This window comes from Neofelis nebulosa, chromosome 2, assembly GCF_028018385.1.
Source record: "Neofelis nebulosa isolate mNeoNeb1 chromosome 2, mNeoNeb1.pri, whole genome shotgun sequence".
Taxonomy (NCBI): Eukaryota; Metazoa; Chordata; class Mammalia; order Carnivora; family Felidae; genus Neofelis; species Neofelis nebulosa.
In genome coordinates, this window is record NC_080783.1 from 185,092,921 (window position 1) to 185,106,737 (window position 13,817).

The following is a 13,817-nucleotide window of genomic DNA, read 5'->3' on the forward strand; positions in this document are numbered from 1 at the left end:
CCAGTGGGGGGTGGCAGAGAGAGAGGAGAAAGAGAATATGAAGCAGGTTTCAGGCTCCAAGCTGTAAGCACAGAGCCAACATGGGTCTCAAACTCATGAACTGTGAGATCATGACCTGAGCCAAAGTTGGATGCTTAACTGAACTGAGCCACCCAGGCACCCATATTTCTGCTCTAATATTTATTATTTCCCTTCTTCTGCTGGATTTGGGCTTTATTTGCTGCTCCTTTTCTAGCTCCTTTAGGTGTAAGGTTAGGTTGTGTATTTAGGAGCTTTTTGCTTCTTGAGATAGTCTTGAATTTCAATGTAGTTTCCTCTCAGGACTGCCTTTGCTACATCCCAAAGGGTTTGGATTGTTGTGTTTTCATTTTCATTTGCTTCCATGTATTTTTTGTTTCTTCTTTAATTTTCTGGTTAACCCATTCATTCTTTTATTTTATTAAAAAATTTTTAACGTTTCTTTATTTGGAGAGATAGGGAAAGAGCGTGAGTGGGGGAGGGGCAGAGAGAGGGAGACACAGAATCCAAAGCAGTCTCCAGGCTCTGAGCTGTCAGCACAGAGCCTGACATGCGGTTTGAACTCACAACCTGTGACATCATGACCTGAGCCAAAGTTGGATACTTAACCAACTGAGCCACCCAGGTGAGCCACCATTCATTCTTTAGTAGGATGTTCTTTAACCTCCATGTATTTGACGGCTTTCCAAATTTTTTCTTGTGGTTGATTTCAAGTTTCATAGCATTGTGATCTGAAAATATGCATGGCATGTTGTCAATCATTTTTACTTCTTGAGGGCTAATTTGTGACCTACTATGTGATCTATTCTGGAAAATGTTTCATGTGTACTTGAGAAGAATGTGTATTCTGTTGCTTTAGGATGAAATGTTCTGAATATATCTGTTAAGTCCGTCTGGTCTAGTGTGTCTGTTATTCAAAGCCATTGTTTCCTTGTTCATTTTCTGCTTAGATGATCTACCCATTGCTGTAAATGGGGTGTTAAAATCTCCTACTATTATTATATTATTATCAGTGAATTTCTTTATGTTTGTGTTTGATTGATTTATAGATTTGGGTGCTTCAAGTTGAGGGCATAGATGTTTACAATTGTTAGATCTTCTTGATGGATAAACCCCTTAATTATGATATAATATCCTTCATCTTTTGTTACAGTCTTTGTTTTAAAATCTAGTTTGTCTGAGATAAGTATGGCTATTTCAACTTTATTTTGACATCCATTAGCTCAATAGATGGTTCTCCATCCCTTCACTTTCAATCTGCAGGTGTCCTTAGGTCTAAAATGAGTCTCCTGTAGGCAGCATATAGATGGTTCTTGTTTTTTATTCATTCTGATACCCTATGTCTTTTGATTGGAGTATTTAGTCCATTTACATTCAGAGTGATTATTCAAAGATATGAATTTAGTGCCATTGTGTTATCTGTAGATTTGGTGTTTCTGGTGATGTTCTCTGGTACTTTGTAGTCTTTATTGCTTTAGTCTTCTTTTTTTTTTTTCCCTACTCAGAGAATCTCCCTTAAAATTTCTTGCAGGGAAGGTTTTTTTTTTTTTTTAATCTCTCATTTTATTCTGTATGACAGCCTTGCTGGATAAAGGATTCTTGGCTACATATTTTTCCTCTTCAGCACATTGCCACTCCCTTCTGGCCTGCCAAGTTTCAGTGGACAGGTCTGCTACTAACCTTATTTGTCCACCCTTGTAGGTTAAGGACCTTTTGTCTCTAGCTGCTTTCAAAATTCTCTCTTTATCTTTGTATTTTGCAGGTTTCACTATGATATGCCATGGTGTTGGCCTATTTTTATTGATTTTGAAGGAAGGTCTCTGTGCATCTTGGACTTGGATGCCTATTTTATTCCCCAGATTAGGGAAGTTCTCAGTTATAATTTGTTCACATAATCCTTCTGCTCCTTTGTCTCATTCTTCTTCTTCTGGGACTCCCATAATATGGATATTGTTTTGTTTCATGGAATCACTTAGTTCTCTAAGTCTCCCTTTGTGATCTAGTAATTTTCTTTCCTTATTTTTTAGCTTCATTATTTTACATAATTTTATCTTTTATTTCACCTATTCTCTCCTCTGCTTCTTCAATCCTTACTGTCACTAACTGTAGTTTATTTTGCATTTCAGCTTTAGCAATTCTTAATTCATCCTGACTAGTTCTTAGGCTTTGATTTCTGTATCAAGGGTTTCTCTGGTGTCTTCTATGCTTTTTCCAAGCCCAGCTAGTAGTCTCATGACTGTTGTTCAGATATATGCTTATATCTGCTTTGAGCAAGTCCCTGGCTGTGATTTATTCTTGATCTTCCTTCTGGGGAGAATTCCTCTGTATTGTCATTTTGGTTAAGCTTCTGTCTTTTGCATGTTTTAAAAGCATATTATGTTTCCTGCACCTGAGAGTACTACTATATTAAAAAGGGGTCATACACTGTCCAGGGTCTGGCACTCCAGGAAGTGTTTCTGGTATATGTTGTGTGCACTCTGCTGTTGCGTTTTGGCTGCTCTTTCCCACTGGTCAGTCCTCTGCAGAGCTCCTCCTTGCTTGCAGTGGGGGAGTGTTTGGACCTTTAGCTAGGTGTGTTTTTATTTGTTTGTTAAAATAACCCTGGGAAAAAAGGGGTAGGGAGCCTGAACAGACAACCCCCCCAAAAAACCCTATAAGGCTTATTTCAAAGAAGAAGAAAGGAAAAAGTTGAAAAAAAAGAAAAGAAAAAAGGAAAAACAAAAGAATAAAAAATCTTGATACCAAAGAAAAAGAGAGAAAAAGAAATGAAAAAAAAAAAAAAAGGAAGTATGAATCTGATTCCAAAAGAAAAAAAAAATGAGGAAACAAATTATAAAAAAGCCTCTGTTGATGCCTGGATCTGGTGGCTGTACTAGTCTGGAGGAGAGGCTGGCTGCATCGGGTCAGTCTTGCTCCAGTAAATAAGTAGTTGACAGGCACAGAGGGACAAGGTTATGTGTAAGCAAGTCCCACCTCCACTGGAGGCCTCTGTGTTGCTCTGAAGTCCCAGTGAGTTGTTGTTGGGGGGAAATGGTGCCACCCCAATCCCTAGTCCCTGGACCAGAGATCTCAACCCCTGCTGTTCAAGTAGCCCTCATAGAATAGTGAGGAAAGTCAGTTCTGCTCTCCTGCATCTTCTTGGAACAAGGGCTGGGATTCAAAACCCCAAGTCTTAAAGAGCTGTCATGGTGCAGATCCACTCCTCTCCTCCAGAGTAGAGCCTCTCCACCCTGCTGATGAAAAACCTTTGGCTGGAAGCTACCAGGTCTTTTGTTCTTGGGGAGGCAATAAGCCCTTTTCCCAAAGTATTCCAAGAAGAGGTCTATTCTCTCCCAGTGCACCCTGGAGATGACTACACCATACTATGCACTCCAGGGCCAGCTCCCTCCTTCCCAGGAACACTTGCAGAGAAAGTCATGCACTTCCAAAACATGAGAGTTTGAGTTGCAAAAGCTGTTTGCAAAAACAAAACAAAACAAAACAAAACAAAACAAAACATCAAAAAAAAATTAACCTGGACTCAGTACTTCTCATTCCAGAGATGTTTTCCTCTTGTGCTAATTTGATGCCACATTATTGCAACCCCTCTCTCTTTCTTTCCCTTTTGTCTCTCTATGGAAGGGGTTCCCTCCCCCTCTGTATCATGGCTATTTTTCTCTCTCCCAACTTACATCCATGCACCTGCCAAACTGTTTCCCTCCAAGTGTGGAGATCCTTCTGCCACTCTGCAGATTAATTTCCTGGGTATTGTAAGTGATCTGACCCAAGCTGATACAGCTATGTTTGAGGGATAAGAAAAGCCTAGTGTCCCCCTACTTCTCCACAATCTTAACTCCTATCTTCAAAAATTTTTTTATTAAAGATAGTACTTTTACCTAATCTGTACACCCAACATGGCTGATTCTATCCTATCTTTGCCACATATTTCAAATACCTGCTCTATGCCTCTCTTCATCTGTAAAATGGGGATAATGATGATGATTACAGTCTCATGTTAGTTCTTCTAATCTCTGAATGTTGCCTGGCACAGAGCAAGGAGACAATTATACTCTAATTGATAAAAATTGAAAATAATGTTAATAACTATGAAGGACATGCATGTTGTGGGTAAGCCAACTTGCTGCACTACCTAGGGGTGAAATCCACAAGGAACCATGAAAGGGGAACTTCACTGTGGGAAATACATGACCCAACGGCTCATTATTTCCCCAGGGCCTCCCAACCTGTCTCAGGCTGACTGCTAGCCAGCAGAGCCCACAACACCTGACTATTGTCTGTGCTGCCCCTTTAGTTTCTGTCCACCTTCTGTCCTTGTGCCTCCCTTGGGGGAAATTTTTTGGTGGTCACAGTTTTAGTGGAGTATGGCCTGCATTGAGTGGCCGCATCCTGAAGGCCAGTGGGTGCTGGGTGTTCATGACAGGGTACCTGCCACTGCCACCATGGGTACCATCTCCTCTACAAGAGTCTCACCTGGCCCTGGCCAGACCTGCTCAGGGACAGATGGCAGCTCCTGAGTACTTGTCCAGGCAGCTGACAGATCAGTGGCCCTCAGAATGGCCCAAAGAGGGGAATAGCCAGGCATGGCACCATTTGGCTCCTTGGGGTCCCCTAGAGGAGGAGAGCATGTGATCAAAAAGGAGGCATGTCTCTAGGAAAAAATAGGACACAGAGCCCCTGCTGCGCAGGTATGAGGGGATCCTGGAGGACAAAGTAACATAGCTTTGTGGTAAGAGCTCCCACTGGGCAGTCCCTATACTGAATCTAAGGAGAATGGCAGCCCAATGATGGCCATGACCTGGGAGCACAGAGCAGGCTCCTTAACTAATTGAAGGATACTTCGGATTCTAAGCCGGATTGTCTTCCCCACCTCCACTCCCACACTAGAACATAAGTTCACTGAATCTGGAATCTGGATCAGAGTCTGGCACATCAGAAACAGTTTGAAACTCCTAATCACTGATGATATCTAGAACTATTGCCCTGTGGCCATTCTACTCTCTACCACGATTCCAAGCAGTGAACCTAAAGAGGAAGGTTTTATTGATTTGTTTATCCCTGTTCCAAAAGGTCCAGGAACTACAAAATCTTCAGAAAATGGCAGAGAACCTGTGTTCCAGTCCTCGCTGGCTATGGGGGAGCCACGTTACCCTTGCAGTCTATGACCCAGACTACATGAAGGTGATCCTGGGGCAATTAGGTGAGAGCTAACCCACATCTGCTGGTGTGCCTCTTGCTTCTTGGGTACATTCCTTGGGGACTATGAAATTCCATAAGAGACTGGTGGCTCATCCTTTAATACCCTCCAGCAACCATCTTCCTAGCCCACAAGTAAGCATAAGGCCAAATATAGATACTTAGATGCTTCAACAGTTGTGAAGAATTACATCTTCCTTCCTTCCTTCCTTCCTTCCTTCCTTCCTTCCTTCCTTCCTGTCTTTCTGTCTATATTTCTGTCTTTCTATCTTTCCTGTCTTTCTCTCTTTCTTTCCACAACCTAGAGGTGTGGCCAAACCCAAAGGTGTGATGGTCTGGGAAGGAGGGGATGGGATGATCTCTCCAGACAAACCCATTCTCCTGTTCCACCTCTGGGTGTTCTGTCTGGTGGTTGGCTGGAAGAAGGAGGGGCTTGACCACACCTGTCCTGAACCTTGTGCTCCCTCTGCAGGTGTTTGACCCTTCACAGTTTGCACTGGGTTCTGTTTGACACAGTCATGCTTTCTTGCCCTTCTCAGGAGGAGCAAGGTGAGTTACTTGTACCAGGATGGGAGTGGGGGACTGTTTACCTGGAACATATCCAATGTTTGTGACTTCTTATGTTTACATGGGTGTCTACAGATATGCTCTTGCATGTCTGTGTGCTGGGAAAGAGGTGTGTGTCTCTACGTACAAGAGAAAGTTGGTAAGCACAGCACAACAGAGAGACTTAGACCCATTGCTCTTCCCCAATCTCCAGCCACACTTCAGTGTTGGTGGCTGTTCCAAATCTCAGTGCATTCTAGTGTTTGATTCAGTGTATGAGTATGACTTTGCACAATCGATTTTCTCACATGTTAATTTCAAGTGTTGTCAGTTTTTGAGTCTGGATGGAATCTGATAGATTTCTTTTGCACACATTCTCAAACCAGTCTTTTCTACTCAACTCGCCATTCTGTCCCCGCACCGCATCACTTTGCATTGTTTCCATTCTCAGCTGCCTTTCATGTCTCAAATAGTTAAGTCATATACAGAAATAGTTACTGTAGCCTCTTAAGGGATTCATGAAGTATTCCACTAATCTGTGTCGCCATTATGTTTGCATCTATCCAAAATATTTGTAATGGTAATGGTCACATACACTTGACAGTTTTCCCAGTTGTCAAATCAGTACATATGATCTGGGCTTCACACACTTAAAAAAATTTTTTTAATGTTTATTTATTTTGAGAGAGAGAGATAGAGCACAAGCAGGAGAGGGAGAGAGGGAGACACAGAATCTGAAACAGGCTCCAGGCTCTGAGCAGTCAGCACAGAGCCAACACGGGGCTCAAATCCATGAGCCACGAGATCATTACCTGAGCCAAAGTTGGACACACAACTGACTGGGCCACTCAGGCACCCCTATACACACCTTAATATCATACTTAGAGTCCAATTGCACCAGTGGGCAAATATATGCAAATGAGGACACTAAACTGTTTTTGAGAGAAAAGCCACTCTTTTATACATGACACATGGTATTTGAAAGTTTCCTGGAGTATAAAACATAAAGCAGACTTGAAGTTGCTGTGGAGCTGGATGACTGTTCTCCAGAGTGGCTGCTGTGAAATCCTCGAGTGCTGCTGAAATTGTCCTCTAAATAGTAACTTCAGGAAACTTTCCAAGTGTTACTAGAAACAAGTTTTTTTTGGAATGCATAAATCTATTAATTCTTCAAATAGTGAATCCACTTTCAAGAATGGGCTTTAAGCCAATTATTTTTGCAGATACTGGCCTAGGATTTGATTTCACCCTGGGATTAAATTCCTCCTCCTAGACATCGGCAGAAGACATGTGGCTGCCAGGAGAGACAGGAGAGGGCTAGACAGCTCTATTCCTAGCTCAGACCTAATGGTTACTCATATTTTATTCTATTCAGGATTTTGTTTTCAGTGCAATAAACATCATTCAATTCTAAGACTACTTATCAAGCCTGTCTCTGTGTGTCAAATCCTCTGCTAGGAGTTGGTAATGCAGAGGAAAGATATTGACCTTGCATCCAAGAGATCCCAGTGAAGAGATAAATGCCACCACTCAAAAGAGACAGTATTCATTCTTTCTTTCACTTACTCATTTACTAATTGAATACACTATAGGAAGTTCCATGTACCTCACATTGTCCTGTACATGTAACATGCCCTTTAGTAAAAAAATAACTATAGTGACTTCAGGGTCAAGGTATGAAGATGTACAGGCAACAGAGAGGGGGAGGGTGTCATTGCCCTTAGGCTTGAGCATGTGGCAGGTGGAAGGAAGGTATTCTCAGGAATCACATCAGCAGGAGCTGAGCTGGGGGGTGGAGCTGGACAGGTGACAGGTGAGTGAGGGAACAAGCCAGAGAGGACTTTGATGCCAGCTGAGGCATGTGGACATGACCTAGCAGTGATGGAGGGCCTGGGAGAGTCAGAGCTGGGCAAGGCTTCACGGGGGGGGGGGGGGGGGTGGAGGGAGGCAGGAGACAGAGAAGCCCGGGTGAGGAGACTGAGAGATGGCAGGCAGGGACATTTCTGCAGTAGAAATGGAGTCTATAGCAGCAGTTGACTGAAGGGTCGAAGGGAAGACTGGAGTCTGGACCCAAACTGGGAGGGAGATGGTGCAGCACGTTGAGCATCGTTAAGGCCTTGACCCACCACAATATTTCCCTGTGTTCATTCTGACTTCCTTATACAATTCCACCTTGTCCTTTCTCTGAGGATCTGAGTCTCTCTAGTCCCCCAGACAGTTAGGGCCTGACATGTGACCCAGCCTGCTCCCTATAGTACGTTATTCTGGCTTTCCCTATGTGAAACCAGAAATGGCTTATGGAGAGAGCAAACAACCTAAGAATTAACTGTTGTAGTGATCACTTGACTTGGCTGTGTGCCTCAGGAGCTGACTCTCTTGTAAGAGGATTTCAGGCCTGCTGACAGCAGAGGTAGGAGCAGGAGTTAGTCTGGAAGACTGTGGGTTTTGTCAAAGGTCAGGGGCAGAGTGTGAAGCAAGGCTTGGGTCGAGATGTGTGTGTGTCCTGGAAGGAAAGGGATGGGGGCCGGACCCATGCAGGAGGGTCCTGAATGTGCTGGTCCCAGCAAGAGGATTGAGGCCACTTCTCATTCCCTTTTCCCTCCCTGACCCAGGAACTGCATCGGGAAGCAGTTTGCCATGAACGAGATGAAGGTGGCGGTGGCCCTGACCCTGCTCCGCTTTGAGCTGGCACCAGATCCTTCCAGGGTCCCTGTTCCCTGGCCAAGAATTGTGTTGAGGTCCAAGAATGGGATCCACCTGCATCTCAGGAAGCTCCTCTAAAATCTGTGCAGACAAGGATGAGCCCGAGAACCTCCTGCCTGCCATCCTGTCTTCCTGTCCGTCTCTCATCTCCTGTTTTCTGCCCCACTCCTGCCAACCTCTGTGATCTCCTCCTCTTGCCCGTCAGACTGTCTGCCTTTCTCTGTCTCACCCTTTTCCAGGATTCCTACTAGTTTCCTGTTACCCTTCTCTTACCCAGCTGTAGTTCTGTGTGTGTAACTCTTGATTCTGCGCCTGTCTGGCCTCTCCTGTTGTTTTCCATTCCTGTCTGATGTTCTTTCCCTGTACTCTTTTCTCTTACCATTCTACCAAATGACAAAAACTTAGTCCCTTAAAAGAGCACAAATTGATCATCTTGTAGTTCAGGAGACCAGAAATCTGAAAAGGGTCTCACTGGGCCACAACCAAGGTGTTGAAGAAGCTCTAAGGGAGAATCTCTTCTGCATTTTCCACCTTCTTAAAGTCTGCTCTTAAGGCCATTCAATGAGGGGATTGGGCCTCCCTGTGAATCAAGGAACTATCTCTTTCTTAAATTCAATTGACTACAGATCTGAACCATATCTATAAATCTTTTAGTGAAACACCAAGACTTTTGTTTAATTGAATAACTGGTACTACATCCAGTCCAAGTCGACCCACAAAACTAGTCTTCACAGTCCAACTGTAGTCCACTTGGCATTCATACATCTCTTTAAACCATACTTGATCTGCCCATTAACTAGAATACAGTCACCCTTCCACCAAGTGTCCTTAATATAATTGAAAGTATGTTGACCCTTGTCCCTAGCCACAAAACAAAGTCATTGGAGCATATTTTTTCTTCTCCCTGAAATCCTATACCTTCAGGACTATAATATATATTTAACATATTTACATCTTACCTTTTATCTGGAGGATGTAAGACAAGGAAGAAAACTCTGACACACAGGTGCACACATATATAATCAAATTCACAACAAATAAAGAAAAATGCTAGAAACAATATACTCCTTATTTCTACAACCTGTGGCATGACCAAAGCTAGCATTTATAAATACCTTCTCCCACTACCCATTCCATATTTGCTTTACCCTTAGTAAGCACCATACCTGTTGTGGTTTTTGGCCTGGTGGGGTGAACCAAACCTTATTTCTTGAAGTATCTGGGCCATAACCAGTCCTGCCTCAACTGGGCAGTGGCATTTTCCAGTTTACTTTAATGACAGGTCATGGTAGTTCTAAGAGATGCCCCATGTACTTCCTCTATTCCAAGCATAATTCTTCTCACCTTCATTGGTAAGGAAACTACTAATTTCCCCTTTGCAATCAGGATCAATCCAGTACAGTAATTGCTTTTGATTCAGACCCATGAGGAGCCCAAAGTGGCCAGGAGATATGTTCACATGCAGTTCAACGTAATCATCCTGTGTGTCCCGGTGGAAGCACTCCTGCCTTTGGAACTAAGATCACTAGGCCAACAGAGCACATGTTACAGGAATAAGCACCAATGATGTGGCTAATTGGGTCACTAGGGGTAATAATGTGTGGTGCCTGTCCCATTTCCATCTCTTGAGTCCTGGATGGGTGAACCCTGACTGTAGAGTAAGAGAACCATATGTTGGACATTGATTTATAGCATATCCAGCCCCTTGAAGAGCCTTCCTTCAACCCTGCAAGTTATTGCCTCCTAGCTAGTGCTGTATACCCTAACTTATCCTGAGGTTATATCTCTGCTTCTGGAATACATAACTGGAATGGATGTATTCCCCAAATGAAAGAAAACTCAGTAGATTATAGGGGTTTGATGTCTCCAGCTTCATGGGGATATCCCATATGTCCCCATTCCAATTTTCAGGTTCCCATTGCTCAGTGTTCTCACTATAATTTGACACCTACAAGATATGGAATTTAATTTGCTTATAATTGTGACACAGACAGAATGATGCTCTGGGTTTAGTTCTCCGAAATCTGAGCCCTGGTGAAGGCTTGGGGTTTTAGGGCACAATGGTGCTAACATAGGGCACAATGCTGACATAGAAGCTTTCAAGTCATTTATTTCTTTTGTGGTCTGAGAATTTGAATCCTTCACATCATTATTTCCCTACTTTTCCAGTACAGCATGGAACAACTAGTCAATCTTATTATGCCCCTTAGGGTAACTAAAATGCAGTATGTCATCAAATACATGGTCACCAAACCTTGCCTATTACAAGTATTTGATTAGCATTATCTACTAGTGATGCTTTGCATTTTGCAACATCAGGCCCTGGGCTAGCAGTGTCCTCTTTACCATTGGCAATAGGGTCATCAGTGTCTTTCCAGTGAATCCTAATGGAAAATCATTCATGAAATCCAGAACGAATTAAAAAAAATCATTAAGATTCTGTTCCTCTAGAATAATTCTTGCTACCAAAATTTGTATTAGTCAGAGTTCCACCGGAGAAACAAAAACCAGCCAAGTAGATGCCTGTCTAGAAAGAAAACAACAGACCCAGAAGTATAATGTGTCTGAGCCCATTTTCTGGACAGACAGTAGCTTGCTTGTGTTCTCTTCTGCCTTCCTAAGGAGGAGCTTAAGTAAGAAAGGGCACTAGAGGGCCAGGTTGTCCAGTTGGTGGGATGCCTGAGTGAGTGGTGCAGGAAGGATGCAGAGGGAAGGATCATGGTCTTGGAGGGGAAAGGCAGGGAAGGCAAGTGCCCACTCCTCAATCCAGTGGAAGAAGAAATTAAACACATTTGTGATCACGGGATCTGTAGGAGAAAGATGATCAGGTCAAGCACAAACTGGGAGATTCCTAGATATTTATTTGTGGATAAACAGGACATGTGGATAAATAGGACCTCAGTTCCCTAAAAGTGAGATGCAGGTCCCAGGACTCCTCCCCACCTGGAACCTGAGCCCTTTGTTCTCTGGAACCTCACCCTCTCCTGAGAACACTAACCCCCTCAGGTCTACAAAACTTTAGGGAAGTCAAGCTCATAGGTGTTCAGGAAGCCAAGGAACTGTTCAAGCCAGGGTGGGTGGGCTGAGGAGAATGGGTGGGCTCAGGTTACAACTTTGTCCAGGTTCTGTCCTTCACTCCTCTTCTAGCCCCTCCTAGGCAGTCACAGTCTTAATATCTTTGAGCTCACCTGCTCTCCAGTCCCAGAGCCACCACTATAAGCCCAAGGCACCCTCTCTCTTACTGTTCCTGGGTTAGCTCAATAGCCCCAAACTGGCCAATCTGCTTGCAAATGCTGCCTGTCATCAACCATCTATCTATACTCCCAGAAAGAAATTTAGTTCAGCATTAAAGTTTTTCATAAGAAAGATAAAACCAGGGGCACCTGGGTGGCTCAGTCAGTTGAGTGTCTGACTTCGGCTCAGGTCGTGATCTCGCCATCTGTGAGTTCGAACCCCGCGTCAGGCTCTGTGCTGACAGCTCAGAGCCTGGAGCCTCCTTCTGATTCTGTGTCTCCCTCTCTCTCTGCCCCTCCCTGACTCATGCTCTCTCTCTGTCTCAGAAATAAATAAACATTAAAATAAATAAATAAATAAATAAATAAATAAATAAATAAATAAAACAGCTTGCTGTGCAATGCAGAAGTCAGCTCAGTTCTGTTCCTCATGTCATTTGACACATTTTCATTGAGGACCTGCTATGTGCAAGGCACTGTCTAGACATTCCATGTGATGGGACGGACATGGTCCTGCCCTTTCATTCTTGGGGAAGACTGGTAATATTCAACCAAGCAAGTAAGTAGAATGAATACAGAGAGCGGTACATCTAAAACAGGAAACAAATACAGTGCTTTGAGAGAGACTAACAGGGAAGTCTACTTAGGGAGATCCAGGATGGCCTCTTGTTGGAGAGGGCATTCAAAGTGAAACTCGAAGGATGACAAGGTGCTGGCAGTGTGAAGGGTAAGAGAGGAGCATTCCGGTAGAACCAACAGCAAGCACACATGCTCTGGGGCAGGAAGAAGTGTGGTGTCTTCCAGAAGCTGCCGCTTGGTAGGACAGTGGTCTGAGATAAGTTTGGAGAGATCATCCAGAGGCTGGTATCTGTTCTAAGATAGGGTGCTTTAAAAATGTAGGTAGATAATATATGAAAACATTGGCATCATGTCAACAAATGTAACTATTACACAAAATAAGTGACACTCAGATATTAGCAAAACTAGAGTTCGACATTTATGGTCATTGTTCTAAGTTTGACACTTACTTGCTTTGTGACCTTGAGACAGTCAACCAGCTCCCTGGGCCTTAGTTTACTTGTCTGTAATTTAGTATTGATAAATTGAGCAGTACTTGTGATTGTGCTTTGGAAACCACTATGCCAATATTGAGGACATATTTTGGAAGCTTACCCATGCCAGCACCATGCATGGTACTGGGTAAGGAGCTCTCACATTCTCAGAATCACCCTAGATCTCATTCTAGGTAGAAAGGGGTGCTGCATAATGCCCCAGCCAAAAATAAACATGATAGCTTCAAGCCTTCTCTTAGATGGGAAAAGCAAGCCAATATTTAGGAATATACATCAACCCCAGAAACAGCAAGTGCCTGGTATTATGAGTAATCACTTGAGTAATCACTTCAAGCTTCCGCCTTGGGGAATGACTGCACCCATTCACCTGCCTTTCTGCGGCCTATTCACAGAGCCAGGAAATACTCATTTCCCTTTAAAATGTGGCAACCAACACTAAACCTAGTCTCTTCAAGACAGTGATCTAACTGGTGCAATGTTATCCTGATTTCCAGCTTCATTCGTTCGTCACATCAGTAAGTATTCCCTGGGTATCATCAGTAGGCACAGCCCTCAGTCCCACGCGATAGGAAGCATAAGACATGGGTTGCCCCATTACAACCTTCAAAGAACCCTTGCTTGTGGCGTCTGGATAGCAAATGAACGGGAAAGATATTGACTCTTTAATAAATGTTGACCATGCCAGCACAACTTAGTAAGACTTAAACTCATAGTCTGCAGACAGCTCTACATTCTCTTTTGACCAGTTTATCATGAGCTTTACTCACATCGTGAAAATTCTCTGTGAGCATCGTCTTCAACGACTGCTACATCTACGGACATGGTGTGGCCTACACTTGCTCACAAAAACAGCCCTGCATAGTGAGGCTTGCATTTATGCCAAAATGTGGGATTGATACCTGAAACACACTGCTGCTCCCAGGAAACACTGGATCAAACAAAGCAAGCATGAAATGTCCCCTGCAGCGTTTGGGCGTTGCCCCCTGCGGGCTGGAGCCTGGTTTTCAACAAATGGTTCACAGCAAAGTCTCTGGGGCAGGACTTCCTGGAC